Below are 15,977 nucleotides of genomic sequence, written 5' to 3'. Positions count from 1 at the left end.
ATGAAGGAGTGGCTTCGTAAGAAGCATTTCAAGGTCCTGGAGTGGCCTAGCCGGTCTCCAGATCTCAACCCCATGGAAAACCTTTGGAGGGAGTTGAAAGTCCGTGTTGCCCAGCGACAGCCCCAAAACATCACTGCTCTAGAGGAGATCTGCATGGAGGAATGGGCCAAAATACCAGCAACAGTGTGTGAAAATCTTGTGAAGACTTACAGAAAACGTTTGACCTCTGTCATCGCCAACAAATACTTTGTTATACCATATAACAAAGTATTGAGATGAACTTTTGATATTGACCAAATACTTATTTTCCACCATGATTTGCAAATAAATTCTTTAAAAATCAGACAATGTGATTTTCTGGATTTTTTTCCCCATTTTGTCTCTCATAGTTGAGGTATACCTATGATGAAAATTACAGGCCTCTCTCATCTTTTTAAGTGGGAGAACTTGCACAATTGGTGGCTGACTAAATACTTTTTTGCCCCACTGTAATCAAACCCCAGCACCAGTTCTGGACCTGATCTGACAGGAAGAACCAGGACTGCCCACCACAAAACAGGGCCCCCAAGACCCAACCCCACCAGGCGGTCCATTCCGTTGATGGTGCTGAAGCCCACCAAAAGTCCAGGAACGGTAACAGGGTGGTGAAACACCTTTGTCTCACCAGGCATTGACCATCTCTGTGGACCATGGAATAACCCGCAGGTAATGTACTGTCCACCTCCTTGAGAGTGACACGCCCTGATTAATCACATAACTGCAGCTCATTTCATTTATTTATTTATTTAGTCCACCTTCTCTGCTGCTCAGCAGCATCTAATGTCTGAACTAGCTGAAATTTCCAAATTATTCTGGTAGATAATCCAGCCTCAAAAGCATCGAACGGTGCCTGGGACAATCCAAGTTCAGGACCTTGGTCAGCATCCCTAGATGAGGATCTTGTGTATGTGTTTTAAATAGAGATGCACATTAACATTTTATAAGTCAGTGGACAATGAGGAAACTGTCATGTTCTTGTTATCTGGTTCCTCAACAACCCCGGACAGAAAACCACCTTATTCATCAGACCACTGGCATGTTTAGCTGAACGTTATCAGTGGGGCCTGGATGCAGAGTCCCAGGGCTTCTGCAGTCCTCCATAAGCCCTCCTTATAGCTGGAGAAGATACAGAACTTGGAAATAGCCCTTTTTGTCCTAAAAAAGCAGGATGCCAGACTTAAATGTCTAAGTCAGTGTTTCTCAATAAGATGAGTGGACATCAACTCCCAGAATTCCCCAGCCAGCATGGCTGGCTGGGGAATTCTGGGAGTTGAAGTCCACTCATCTTAAAATTGCCAAGGTTGAGAAAAACTGGCTTTATGTTAGGGCAGGACCTTTTGCTGGCCCTTCTAACCAGACCATTGACCCATTTTCCTAGCATCCTTTCTCAGGTTTGAAGCTCCAGGAATTGGGCTTCAGGCGGATTTAGCTCTTTGCATCTTCATTTTTTTTTTTAATGCTTCACCGCCTTTTCCACGGCTACCGTTTAGGCTTCAGAAAGCCTTGGCTTTCTGGAACGATGGGTGGAGCCTGGGGTACATAATTTGGCACCCTCTTTCTCCTACTTCTTGGAGGCCCAGCATCTGCTCTATCCCCCATTCCTTTTTAAAAAAATGCTTTTCATTAAAGAGTTTTAACAATGCTAAAAGATAATGCAAACTGAAACAGGAAAAGAAAAGTCCCTTCTCCCGCATTCCCATTGATAGGAATTCCTGAACGGTCACCATGGCTTTGGCCTCGCCTGACCCCAACTGCAGCCCCCAGTTCTCCTGTCTTGCAGGAGCACTTCCAAGACAGGTTTCGAGACCCCCTTAGAGCTAGAGCAGAGCATCTGTTGAAAAAGCAGCAGTGCCCATTTGGAAACATCTGGATTTCTCCCCACGGAAGATCTCGGAAGTCGCTTGCCTCTGTCAGAACGGGAGTGACATCCACTAGCGTTTGGCTGGCAAATCAAGAGAGCAGAGCCGCCTTGGGCTAACTGTTATCCAGTTACAGCTCATCTGTTGCGAGGTTCGTATATTGTCCCAACGTCCGGTGTTGTTCAACGGTGTTCACGGAATAATCTGTGGGGAGTTGGCTTCATGCATCCCGCGAAGCTAAACCAAAGCCATGTTTGGGCTCAGGGCCACGTGCGACACGCAGACGCGGAGCTTGTGCTAAGCAAGAGGAGAGAAGCATCTGTTCCCCTCAAACGCACGAGGACACGCTGCAGTTCTCCACTGCCCGCTTCTGTTCGCCACGCAGCTAGGAAGAGAACAGATGGGTGGCTGGCATGGGTAAGACCCTGCCCGTGTCATTAAAACAGAAGGAATGAAGGCAAGAAGAGAACTAGCACTTTCCCCATCCCGCCCCAAGCATCAGCCTTTTTTAGAAAAACCCAAGACCTCTCCTTAAGTCAGATGCTTAATGCTTCCCTATTTTTACAACGGCTAATCTCTGGATCTTCTGTCCCCAGCAGGCTAAGCTGGTTGAACACATTCAAAATATGCTGTAGGATTTGGCAACCGAACACCGTGGAGTGGGACCAGAACAGGGGAGAGAAGCGTAGTTTCAAGTTGCCACCCAACGGGCCACGTTACGTCTCCTACCGAAAGAGTAACTACCCTGAAATAGAGCTGCACGTTTGGGCAAGGTTCACCTTTGCACCCTGGCTGGAACACAACTGACTCTTAAAGGAATGCTAAGAGGGGAGCGAAGTTGAATTCACCTGCAAAGGTTTGCCTGTCACTCCAAAGAAAAGCGGGGGGGGGGTGTCAGAGGATGTCCCCAAATGCAGGTATTTGCATGCCCAGCAGAGGGCAAGTTGCTACCAGCTGCCAGATGTCAGTAGGGACTAACTGGGTTTAGCACATGGTCCAGATGGCTTCCAAAGGGAGAGTTCCACTACCTTCTGAAGTTTGAGTTACCTCCTTCTTAAATGTGTTGTTCATTTATAATTCAGATGTCCAAGGCCGCCCACCTCAACCGTGATTCTGGGTATCTCACAACCATGGTGTGTTAAACCCATGAACATACTCCATAAACTAAGCCACGTAGTTCAATCCAATTGGACTCACACCCCAAACTACCTCAGGCCTGGGGAAAAAACCAGGTCAAGGCCTGTTTCAAAGACAAGAGGGTCAGCGCTGCTCAAACATCTGGGGCAGTGTTTCTCAACCTTGGCAACTTTAAGATGGGTGGACTTCAACTCCCAGAATTCCCCAGCCAGCAAGGCTGGCTGGGGAATTCTGGGAGTTGAAGTCCACCCATCTTAAAGTTGCCAAGGTTGAGAAACACTGCTCTGGGGGATGCTATTTCAGAGTATAGGCACCACAACTGAGAAGACTCACCTCCTAGGCCCCTTCAGATGACCCTGCCTGAGAGACAGGACACTAAGCAAGTCCACCCTCTCTGATCTTAAGAGACGGGCAGTAACAATAAATGGGAGACGGGCAGTTGTTCAGACAATCCCCAACGTCTTGAAGGGCTTTATAGGTGACAACCAACACAAGAATTGCACCCAGAAGCTCACTGGTAACCTATTATTATTGCTGTTGTTATTAATATAAAAAGGACATTAAACCCTGGAAAAAGGAAGGAAATTCCCAGGCCTTTGAAGGCTAGGAAGGAATGGTGGTCACCCTGTCTTCGTGGCTAGAAAAGGTGGGCAGTTTAAAAACAAAACAGGATAAAAGGGAACTTGGTTAAGTATTACATAACTTGTTAAGTTAACTTACGTAACTTGGTTAAGGACTTGGTTAAGTATTGGCACTTATAGATATAACATTGTCACTTATACATATATCATTAGGCACAGATAAATAGAAACGTTGTCTAGATTAAAGGTTAAGTGTATATTTTGAATCAGAATCAGAATTCGAATTCAAAATTAGAATGTATTTATATTTTTAGAATTCGAATATATTTTGAAAGTGAATTAGAAGTGTCCCAGAATAATAAACCGCCCTTGTTTATACGCAGCAGAGGAAAAGCATTCAGCCTCCTAGTCTCTGGTGTGCACCATCAGCGTGCCAAGGGGCAACGGAGCTTTGAATCCGCCTTGGCTGGCGTGCGGCTGTGCAGGATGGGGCTTCTCCTTCTAAAGCAACTTGGTCTACAGAAAAATAAGCCAGGCCCTGCTTGCCGTTCAAGCGTTCGGAGGCAGGGAGGTCTCTGCACTAAGCCTGGGGTTTCTGGCACGCTCCCTTGAAAGCAAAATCTTGCCCAGGTGAAACCCGTGCAGGCCCATATATGGGGGGAGGGTGGGGGGCAGAGGGAAGAAATGCTGCCTTCATGCTTTGTCGTTGTGGCTTTCCCAGGGGCATCTTGTCATCCCCTGTCAGAAACACGGTGCTGGGGAACCCATTCAAGCCAAGCCCTGTCTGTCAGGGGGTCTGCTGTGGGACCCAGAAGGCTGGGCTCGGCGAAGCAGTCTGAAGACCACCTTCTGAAGGGTGGTCCCACCAGAGAGGGGGTGGGCTTGTCTCCACAGCCCCAGAGGGCAGGGCCAGAATTTAGGGGGTCAAAGCTGCAAGGAAGGAGGTCAAAGCAGACCTGCAACTCTCAGCCAGAGGAACAGGCGGCCACATGAAGGGATGAGATCACCAAAGGGGGCTGGATGGGCGTCCCTCCGAGATGCTCCAGTGGGTCCTGCACCAAGCAGGGGGTGGACCGGATGGCCTCTAGGATATCTCCCACCTCAGGGCTTCTATGGATTCCCAGAGTAGGACTGGGTAGGATTACTAATTACCCTATTGCGGTTGGGGCCAGTTTGCTTCTGGTCCAATTCAAGGGGTTGGTGGTCACCTTTAAAGCCCTACATGGCATGGGTCCAGGCTACCGGAGGGACCGCCTCTCCCCCATGACTTCAACCCGTCCCACCCGGTCAGGCAGAGAGCGCATGCTTCGGACCCCCTCAGTGAGAGAATGTTGGCTGGCAGGCCCAGGAGGAGAGCCTTCTCTGCCCCACGGAGCCCTCTCCCCCCAGAGGTGAGGCGGCCCCCACCCTCCCGGCCTTGCAACTCGCGTGGGGCGGGAGGAGGGGTAACCAACCCTGGGGATGGCCGCCACCCTGAAGACGCTCCCGTAGGTTAATAACCTTTACTGACCACCAGTGCCTTGGAAGGCATTATTTATTTATGAGCATGTTTTATTGCATTTTAATCCGTACTTATTCTTGTTTTATTGTGAACCTCCCCGAGTCGCTCTCTGAATGAGATGGGCAGTGACTAAACTTGAAATATAAACAAATAAATTCCAACTGGAACTACAATGAGTTATTACAGCGGGCGGCGCTCCTCTTTCAAGTGCCGGTCAGCTAGGCTTTCTCTCAGGAGAAAACCAACCTGCGGTGCCCGTTGGCAAAGTTTGGTTCCCCCGGGACTCTTCTGAGAGCCAGAGGAACACGTATTTTCTGCAAATGTCAGGATCCCCTCAAAGCTTCCAATCCCTGTCTTGCGCGTAGATGACTACAAAGGGGCCCATACTTGGAGAATGCGACGCATTTGCCAGTCTGCCTCCCTGAGCTTCCCTATCCAGGAAGAGTCTACCCTTAAATACCAGCTTTGGATTGCAAGGGGGTGCAGCCAGGTCGCTGGCAGCGTTGCTGACATTTGCAGAAGGAACCTTCATTGGAGTGTGAATTCAGCAGCCATGATCTCCTAGGACTTCTTATTTGTTAAATGTGCTCTGGGGCAGGGGCGGTCCATGACACACACACCCCTCACTTTTTTGCCACAGCAACCACCCTGTGAGGTAGGTTTAACTGAAAGGGAAGGCCTGTCCCAGAGTCCTGCAGGGAGCTTCCATGGCAGAGGGGGGACAGGACCCCCACTCCTGGTCCAGCGTCTTCCCCACAGCCCCATGCTGGCTAATTCCCATATAATGGGCTTATAACTGAGGTTAATTTAAACGTGTTGGCAACTCTCTGAGCGCAAGAGCAATTCTTTGTGTCATTCAGACATACAAGGTACAGAGATGTACAGCCAAGAAAATCAACCCGTGCTAATATTTCGGGGGTCCCCCACCTGGGGCTCTCCTTTGCACCCGCGAAAGTAGCATTCTGAGGATGGATCCTTCATTCCACAGGTGCAGCTTCAGATCAAGAATGGCATCCTTGACACTCGTGGGACCATCTAACCAGTGTTTCTCAACCTCGGCCCCTTTAAGGTGGGTGGACTTCAACTCCCAGAATTCCCCCAGCCAGCTTTGCTGGCTGGGGAATTCTGGGAGTTGAAGTCCACCCACCTTAAAGGGGCCGAGGTTGAGAAACACCGGTCCAATCCATCCCTCTCTACCTTCCTGGAGCTCCAGCAAACCGCCACTTCCCGTCCCAGCAACTGGGCACCCCCGCCATTCCCCCACTCACCCCCTGGTTCCCTGCCATTCAGTGCCAGCCTTGGGGGCCACAGGAGGGAACACGCCCCCCGTCCATCTCCTGCCCCGTAGCTGAAGACCCCAAATCAAGAAAGACCACCGTTCTTCTCTAGTCTGGGCCGGTCACACCAGGAACCCGGCGCTCGACTCTGAGCACGGCAGGTGAGGAAGGACGTTGGCGGATCTGAGCACGAGAGAGCCCCCCGGAGGAGAAGGGGGCTGGCAGGCGTCGGGTTAGCTCGGCCTGGGGAAGAGAAGGTTGTAGGGAGGCGCGATCGCTCTTTGCTCAGGTACCTGAAGGAACGGCGGGCATGTAGAAGGCTAACCGTAGGACGAAGGTTGGAGGGGATCCTGAAGATCATCTAAGCCAACCCCCTGCCCAGAGCAGGAATCCACTATTTATACCATCCTCAACAGATGGCCACCCGGCTATTGTATAAACCGCTCCCGGAAAGGATCTCACGAGAAAGCCTGTTCCACTCTTGTTTTTGGTGGTGCTGCTGTTTTTATATATAAATATATATGTATGTATGTATGTATGTATGTATGTATGTATGTATATCTATCTTTTATGAAAGAAATGTTTAAAGGAATTTTAAAAATGCAAATTTTGAAAGAGAAAAGTAAGGAAAGTAAAGAGAAATAATAAGGAAGTGGGGGAAAAGTGCAAAGAGAAAAAAGAAAAAGAAAGAGAAAAAAGAAAGAAAGAAAGAAAAAAGAAAGAAAAAAGAAAAAGAAGAAAAAGAAAAAGAAAAAGAAAAAGAAAAAGAAGCTGATTCGTCTTCTTAACAGCAATTAGAAGTAGTTCAATTATATTTTGCCCTCCCTTTCTGAGGTTACAACATAATTTCCTTCTTTCTATAGTCTATCCTGTCTAATCATCAAAACCATCAATCACAAGTTCATTTTTTTTTCACCAAAAGGCCCATAAGGGGTTTCCGGTCACTAATAAATGTAGCTATTGTCCTTTCTCTGATCAAACAAGTCACTTTTGCCATCTGTGCTGATTCTGTCCTCTTCCCCACCCATCGCTCCGTTGTGGGTATTTCGGAGTCCTTCCATCCTTGCGCGTACGATCCCCTCGCCGCAGCGATCATATCAGTCTGTTCCACGGCTGGAACAGCTCGTACCACTAGGTTCCCTTTCCTGATGTGCCCCCCAAATCCTCAGAATTTAACCCCTGTATTTCTTCTCCCACCTCCTGGAACAGCGGCCCTTGGAGGGTGGGAACGGGTGGGAACGAAGCCAAACACCCACACGCGGCTAAGAAGCGAAGACACTGCAATTTAGAGTGCAAAGTAGTAGAAATTTAAATCATTTCATTACGTTCTAAATATTAAGTTAGGTATTAGAGCAGTGTTTCTCAACCTCGGCAACTTTAAGATGTGTGGACTTCAACTCCCAGAATTCCCCAGCCAGCCTTGCTGGCTGGGGAATTCTGGGAGTTGAAGTCCACACATCTTAAAGTCGCCGAGGTTGAGAAACACTGCATTAGAGTGTATATTTACACTTGGCCACCGTGCCTTAATCAGCATCTCGGTGTGATGAACTTTGGGTTTCTCTGTTTAAAAACTGGGGCAGAGAGGGGATTTGGACAGAGGTACCCCCCAAAAGCAGCTTGCCCCTTGGCATCCTTTGCCCCACGCTTCCCACAATGCAGGCATCGTATTCAGCAGACCGAGTGGCTTGGAGCTCCCCGACCCGCCTGCGATGCAGAGGCAAAGCCCCCAGCCCTGGCCGTGTCAGCCCTGCGAGGTCGTCCAGACCAGAAACACAGCCAGGAGCCTTTCGCTCTGTCTTTATCGTAAGGTTGCATTAAGAGAATCGTGCAAGGCTGAAAATAGTTCTCCCCTCCTTTCCTTTTACTCTCCGGAAAACTAAGGAGGGTCCCTTCTGAGAGGCTTCTCACGCTCTCCCTCCTTCTGTGGGCTGAGGCTGTCCCTCCCGTCTCCAAGGGTCATTCCCAGAGACCATTACATCTCTCTTTTGTGACTCATTGGGGCCATTTGTAGCACTAACACACACATACACGCACACAGAGTCCCAACCCCAAGTGCTCTTAATAAGGAAGCAAGCCTGGCTCAGGGGTGATCACATGACCACCCACCCACCCACCGTGCCGAGCTCCCGGCTTTGTCTTGGCCCCCTCCCTCCTCCCAATCCTTCGCCTATACACACTCTTACACACACACACACAAGTGAGTAAGCTGAGACAGTCTCTAAGTGTTCTCAGCCTGGGTGTCTAATAGGTTTAGCCGAGTTTAAAACTGTCATTTGAGCGAATTAAACCCGGTTGATACCTCCTTGGCACCTCTTTAGCCAATCTGCCTTCAATTAGGGTAATTGGGAAACCCACAAAGGAGGGTAGCATTAATATTTTAAAGTGATGAAGCGATTACTGGCCCAGACTTTGAGGAAATCAATTTGGGCTGCCCGCCTCCAAGGCAATTACCCTCTTTTGTCGCCTAATCCTTCCGCGCCGCCCATTGCCTTCGCCAGCTTTGCACCACCGCCCTCCTGGGCAGAGGAGGGGGCAGGCTGTGGAAAACACTAAGTCCTCACCTTGCCAACCAGGCCAAGGACAACCGGGTTAGCTTGCATGCCCAGGCTCTCGGTTGCCCTCCGGCCGCTGGCGTTAGTCTCACCGATCTCAGGGCTGGCAATGCACGCCTGGAACTCCCCTCCAACATCTTGCTCTTCCGATTTGGTCTCTGGGGTGAAAGGTCTGCAGCTTGCACCCAGGGCCACTGCCCGGGGTTGGGTTGGCATGGCATGGCCAGGCACTCCCCAAGGTGGTTTCGGTAAGGGCCCTGCTCACGATCGCCCGAACCGGATGGCCAGGCGGGCACGTTAGCAAAAAAAGGAACTGATGTACAAACTGGTTGCAGCAAAGAGAGAAATGTGGTTTGGGGTCCTCGCTTTTTAAGACACTGTAAGTGGAGAGCTGTGTTAATTTATGGGAGCCCAAAATCCGAAGGAGTCTGCGGGGAGCACCTTGTCTGACCCACAGATTTTATTCCAAGGCAGAAGCTTCAGACAAGGTGCTCCCCCAGACTCCTTCAGAGGGTTTTTGTGGCTGCCTGAGTCCCCAAAAATGTTCTCTTCTACGTTGCAAGACAGGAGTTGAACACTCCTTTGGACCACTACAAACTTGGCAATTGCATTATTCATTATCCACGACTCAAGAGCGAGGCTTCTGCGCGCGTCATCCTAAACTTGCCGAACTCTCACGAGATGTTTCTTGTTAGCATTACTTCCAGTCTTGCGCCTTAGAAGAGAGACGCTTGCTCGGTCCACCAGAAAACACGGCCGTCAGCTTTTCACCATTTTCAAATTGCCTAGCCGTTGCATCCTTCTGTTTTAACCAAGTTTGCTCCGTGCAAGTTCATGGCAGCGGTCCGGGTTTCACCGCAAAGGGCCAGAAGGGTGCATTTGGGTACAAGGGGCCTTTTAAACTGCACGTTCAACTAAGTGACGTCCTTCCAGTCTGACACAGAAAGAGCACAGGACGATGTTACTGGCTGAAACCCACATTTCACTCTGCCCTGCACCAAACTCAAGGGGAACGCAGTGGGGAAAAAAGGTCACAGGGAGGATTAAGAAAGCATTTTGGATTAAACGCTCCTGTTTAAAATGACTTTTTTGTCATTATACCCACCACTATGACAGAACTGGTGCATTTTCCTTGCAGCACTTAACGTCTTAAGAAGTCGACATCAAATAGAGAAAAGCCTTTGAACTGGAGGAGTTGACAGCAAGCTGAATTCCAGGAACTTTTTTGAAATTTAATTTAGTTTTATTTTTTGGAGTGCAGCTTTAACAAACGAGGCCACGGAAAGGCAGGTGCTTATAGGCAACCCCCAGATACTCCTACCCATCTTTATTACACAGGCTGCTGGAACTCAGCGCTCAGCCTGAATCTTTCTACCGGGCAATCCGGTGCTTGGACTCCATCACCCATAATCTCCAGCAATTAACCAGGCTGACTGGGGCTGAGGAGCATTGTAGCCCCACTCGCCTGGAAGGTAGCGAGCTGCCTTCCCCTCTCCTGTTCCTTCTACCGCAGAGAGTGCCCACACCTTTGTTTCTTAAGCATGTGCAGAGTGCACAGGAACCTCTCCAAGTCACCGGACGCTTCCCGTTTTGCCAGTTCTTTGCAGCACCTGATGCTCGAAGAAACTTTTTCAGGATCTGAATCCGAACTGCAGGTGGGAGCTGGGTTGTCCTTCCTCCCACCCACTTTGGAACTGCATGTTTTGTTCTTAGCCCAACGTTACACCCCCCCCCCAAAGCAACGTTTTTATAGTTAGGTTGGCCAGATTGCTCTCCACGATCTCTGGAGTCTCAGCCTTCGCTGTGGGGCCCTTTGGAAGGGGGGGCGGCTCTGCCACTGATGCAAGTGGCACCGCTCCCGCCCACTTCCCTCCCCCCAGCGTAGCAGTGCAAGAGTGCGGGACGGGGCCGCTTGCAGGTTATTGCTGGGGAAACAACCCAGATTTCATCATCAGGGCGACCTTGTCCAGTGGAGGAAGGCGAGAGGGAGCATCTGGCCCGGTCACCCAGCCAGGTTCCTGGCCAAGGAGGGGTTCGAACCCAGGTCTCTCCAGGCCCCATCGGAGCTTATCCCAGGCACCACATCCCGTTCCACATTGGCCAAGGAGGCCGAGCTTGGGGGTGCAAACGGCATTTCTTCATCCCGTGGGCCAGCTGGCGAGCGAGGGATGGGCACTTGGGAGGGCTCTGCGTGTGCTCTGGCCAAGGTCTCTAACCTCAATTGTGATCAAATTTAGAAAGATGGTTTATCCTGTGGCTGATTAGGGTTCCTGCATCCTCACTCTTGTTTTACGCATTCAAGAACGCAGGTATTTCTCTGCGGAAGGAAGGGGGGGAGGAAGTGGGGAGGGAGGGAGGGGGGGAGGGAGGAAAAGAGGAAGAGGAAGAGGAAGAGGAAGAAAAGTTCTAACCTGGAGCCTGCTCCAGGGGCACCCTCTGGAAAGCAGAACTTATCCCCAAATGCGCAAAACTGAGTCTCATCGTCCAACTGATTTCAGGAAAAAGAACTTGACTTTTTAAAACCACCCAATGCGGGGGTGTGTGTGCTTTTTTTCCCCCCACTCAGTTGCGAGCTGCGCACCAATCGGGGGGAACCAGGGGGAGATGGATGGACCCCAGAAACATGCCGTGCCCTCCCCCAAGTGTGGAAAGCTACTTCCACTTCTGGCCCTCCTCCCGTGCCGTGCGTGGCCGGAACGTCTCCGGGTGTTGCCCGTGGGAACAGCCTCCACATGCTGGCAGACAAAAATCAAGCAAGAGAGCCCCGGGGAGGGGGGGGGGATACAGATCTTCCTCCAAGAACCTCGCCCCATCACCCTCCCTACAGCCCTGCGAGGTAGCTTCGCGATGGAGAACATGGTTGAACTCAGACCATGTGGGTCCAGATCAGCTACAAGTTGCTGGCGTGGCTCCTCCCGCGAAGGGCAACGCCCCAAGGAAACCTCCTTTTGCTTCAAAACATTTTCCAGCCGCATGGCTGACCTCCAACATTTGCCCGTTTTCTCTTCCCCTAAAATAATTACATGGAGACATAATTCATCTGATTAATTTTAAAAGGAGCCCCCCACTTCCTTGGAGCAGATGGTGAAACCGCCATAAAATGGGACTTTGGCTCAAAGGGGACCAACCACGGATTTTAACAAGCCGGTTGTTGCTTGGGCTGACGAAGTAGGCAGCGGGATTCTGCACGTGCACAGGGGCACCCTCTTTTCTAGTTAGATTTGGGGATCTAATGAGGATTTAACAGACCCAGGGAGAATGTGTTATGGGAAGAGGAGGTGTCTGTGGCCAATACTGGGAACAGAGGCGTTTGTGTTTTTCTGGGGAAGGCCCTCGGGAATCGCCTCCCACAAGAAAACTGGCTGGCACCGTCACTCCTAACCTTTAGAAAAGCCGTAGAAACAGTGCTGGCAGAAGGACTCTGGAAGTCAGGATTTCTAACATAGGATGGAAAACTTTCAGTGATGTGACAGTACGACGGCTGCGTTTACTGGAGTTGCTTTCTAGTTTCTTGGATTATTGCTTTTGGGTACATGTTCTGCCCCCCCTCCCCAGCCCATGAGTTCTTGTGGAGGGTGGCAGTATAAAAATAAACAAGCAAATAGCAGAAGTACATTTAAAGCAAGCCTCCTTTTTTAAAAAACAGAAAAAACTTTGAGCATTTTCATGGGCCGGACTCCCATTCTTATTTTCCACTCTGGATGGTTTCCGTTGGTTGGAATGCTGGTTTGATACAATTCCAAACATAAACCAAATAAACAGAATTGATCGACTGATTGATTGAAAAAAATCCCACGCTGAGCTTCAGAATCCGGACTTCCGGGGGCATCTTTTCAACCCCTAAAATTGGGCCCCTCTCAGTAGAGATCCATCCTCAATAAATCTTCATACAATCTTGGGAGTGAACGTAACGGAGGAGAGATTGTCCGCAAGGCTGGAAGTTCCAAATTATTTAACTTTCAGCCTTCCCAACAGCCAATTCCCACGTGGTGGGAAACTTAAGGAAAGGACCAAACCCTGTTTGTTATGGCTGCTATCAAAAGACAAAATCGTGATTTTTCGGATTGCAAAGAACACGGTGGGGGGAAAGGGGGGATATTACAGGAGATCTTTTTGGCCTGCAATGCCAACCTAGTTTTTTGGGGGGAGGGGGTCCGGCAGAGGCCTCCTGGGTGGCTTGGCCTAGGGTCTTTGGGGAGGCTTTTCCAGACCAGCGCCCCCCCCCCCAAATCCAGCCAGCCAGCAGCAATTCCTGTCCGGAGAAGTCTGTGTGCCCCCGCAAAGGTTGCCCTGGGTGGGGACCCCACTCCCAGCCCTCCAGCTGCACAGCTTTGCCAAGCCAGCCCCCCAGGGAGGGGGTCCACATAGAGCCTCCTTCCCCCTCCCCCTCCTGTCCAAAGACAAAGGCCATTGTTCCAGCTTGACCCCCCCCCCTTCTCTCTGTTTCTAATTCTTCCCTTCTTCTGTAATGAGGGGATTACAAGGGAGGAATCTTTTGTGTAGGAGACAGTTGGGGCGGGCGGGGGGGAGAGAGCCCGGCCCAGCCCAGCCCGGACCTTCTGCTGGCTGAACGGGAGGCTCAATCAGAGCAATTACTTTGCCCGGAGAAGTCACTGTCAATCACTCTTAAAGGGGAAGGCCGCCAATTAATCACCTCGCCTTAATCCCGGGACCCGTTTCCAGTCGGCGAGGTCCGCTGACATCTGCGAGACTCACTAAAGATTCCCTGCCCGGCGCTTCAGGTGCCCGCCGAGCCGCCGCTGCGCCCGGCCAGGAGACGGGGACCGGCGTGCGGGCCCAGGTAAAGCCACCCAGGCTTCGGCAGGTAACCCGGGTTCGGCTTGCGCTCTGATCGCGGGCTGGCTCCGCTGTTCTTCGCCCCTCTGCTCTTGAAAGGGGGGCCTGGGGGGCCGCTGGGCCGGGCCGCGGTCCCAGGAGGTCGTGCGGAAAAGTTGGGCGTTCTTCGGCCGGGGACCTGCTTGTAAGTCACCGGGAGCCGAGGGCGAGATGCTGAAGAAAGCGAGCAGCGCCAGTGCGGGGCAGAGGCCGCCCTGCACAGTTGTCCCCTCCTGTCAACAGTTGGTGGTCCTTTCCTGCCCCCCACACGCTCCCAGAATGATTCCAAGCCGAGAGAGATTCCCGCGAGCTGCGGCCGGATCCCGCGGCCCGATGAGCGCGCTCCCTCTGGTTTTCAGACCCCACAGAACAGGAATCTCCCCTTACAAGTAGAAAAAGTCGGTTTTGCTTGAGCGCCCCAGCTGGGGGCTTTTTCTATTTTAAATGGCCTGTCCCTCCCCATGTGCAAAAGGGTTGGGTGGGCCGGGTGCGCCCTGCAACCCTCTTTCAAGTTCCCAACTTGGAGAGTCATTTTAGGGCAGCACGAGCTGCGAAAATGCCTCGCTCGGGGCTGAGCTGTTCTTGGAACACCAAGAACCCAAGGAGTGTGCCTTTTGGAAGAAATCAGCCCTGGGTGGCTTTCCTTCCAACCTCCGTGTAAAATTTAAAGCCCCAGACGCAGAGAGAGTGGAACTGGTTGTTAAAAAATGATGAGACCGCCACAGTAAGGGAGAAAGGAACCCAACATGGTCAGAAGTGGGAAATGGGGGAGGCGAATAAATCAACCAGCTGACAGAAGCACAGACACCAGGCCTGGGCTGAGAAGTTGCGTTATTACTGTTCCTGCCATCGTGGTTGTTATTAATCAGCAACAATAACAACGGGGAGTATTTTCAATTATTTCTCCCCGCTGCCTGCGATTTCACTTGGATCGCAAGGGTCCGGAGGCCGCCCCTTGAAAGTGGGTGTTGCAGAAATATGGACGTTGGCTTAATTTTCCACAGATGTGGCTGTTTTTTCCCAGGCTTAAAAATATCATCTCATCTCTGCTGTAGGTTGCAGAGTTAGTTTGCCGTGAGAAACAGGAAAGGAGGTTGGAGAAGCAGAGCAAGGCTTGTTCCGTATCATCCCAGAGTTTAGGATGCAGAATCATGGATTTAAGTTTCAAATTCTGCTGGAATATTTGGGAAGAAACTTCCTGGCACTAAGGCTGGATTTTAGAGCCAGCGATGCAGAGAAGTGCTCGGCTCCCTGTCGCTGGACGCGTTCAAGCAAATCCTGGACAGCCATCGCTTTGAGATGTTCTAATTTGCATTCTTGGATTGAGAAACGGGTTGGACCGGATGGGCTCACCATCCTAGGATTCAACACAGGCAAGAAAATGTTTGGGGAGCCCAGCAAGCGATTGTCCACTGACTGCATTTATTGGGACGCAGTTCTCTGTGCACGTAGACCTTGATATAAGAAAAAGTTTTTAACAGCTCCTTCCAAAGGAAAACTGGGGGGGGGGGCAGATCAGGGGGAGAGATCTGACCGGAGGGCCCGATCAAATGAGAATTCACGGAAGTAAATTCTTAGATGCATTTTTCATCTCAAAGGGTAATATATACGCTGGGGAAGGCCAAAGCTCTCATTAGATCTTCCATGAACTTTATTCCACAATAACTGCACTAAAGTGGGATCCACGGGGTGGTTTTAAATGCACAAAAGCAAAAATATCTCAGTTGCTTAGAACAGCTAAACCAGGCGTCTCTGCCCCACCCCCCCAGCCCGGCCGCCATTTCCCCTCTCCCCTCGCTGTTTCTCAGGCTGTTTTGGAAGCGTGTCTGCATTTCAAAAAGGAGCAATGTGGTTGTGTTAGAACAACATCCCCAAACAGGGGTGGCTGGAGTGGGTCAAAAAAGTTAAGATGACTGCCACAGCCACATGATTGAAGCTTGACTGCCTTCAGAACTTTTTTGACCCCCTTCCAGGGTCCCCGTCTCCGAAGACACTGAGGGGCATAAACGGAACAAGTGTTTTTTTGACATTTCCTTCTTCTCTGGCCAAACTCACGCATTGCACTAAACCATTTTGGCTTGAGGTTGAGTTGAGGTTTGTAGACTGTTGTTTATGGCTTTGGGCACTGGGCAAACCCAGCCAGTCATGGCATATTCAAGGAAACCATAATTAATCAAACCATGGCTTTGTGGTGG

This window comes from Python bivittatus, unplaced genomic scaffold, assembly GCF_059951505.1.
Source record: "Python bivittatus isolate LINGU-HERP-01145 unplaced genomic scaffold, Pbiv_v1 ctg000580_np1212, whole genome shotgun sequence".
Classification (NCBI taxonomy): Eukaryota; Metazoa; Chordata; class Lepidosauria; order Squamata; family Pythonidae; genus Python; species Python bivittatus.
This window is presented reverse-complemented; position numbering follows the sequence as displayed.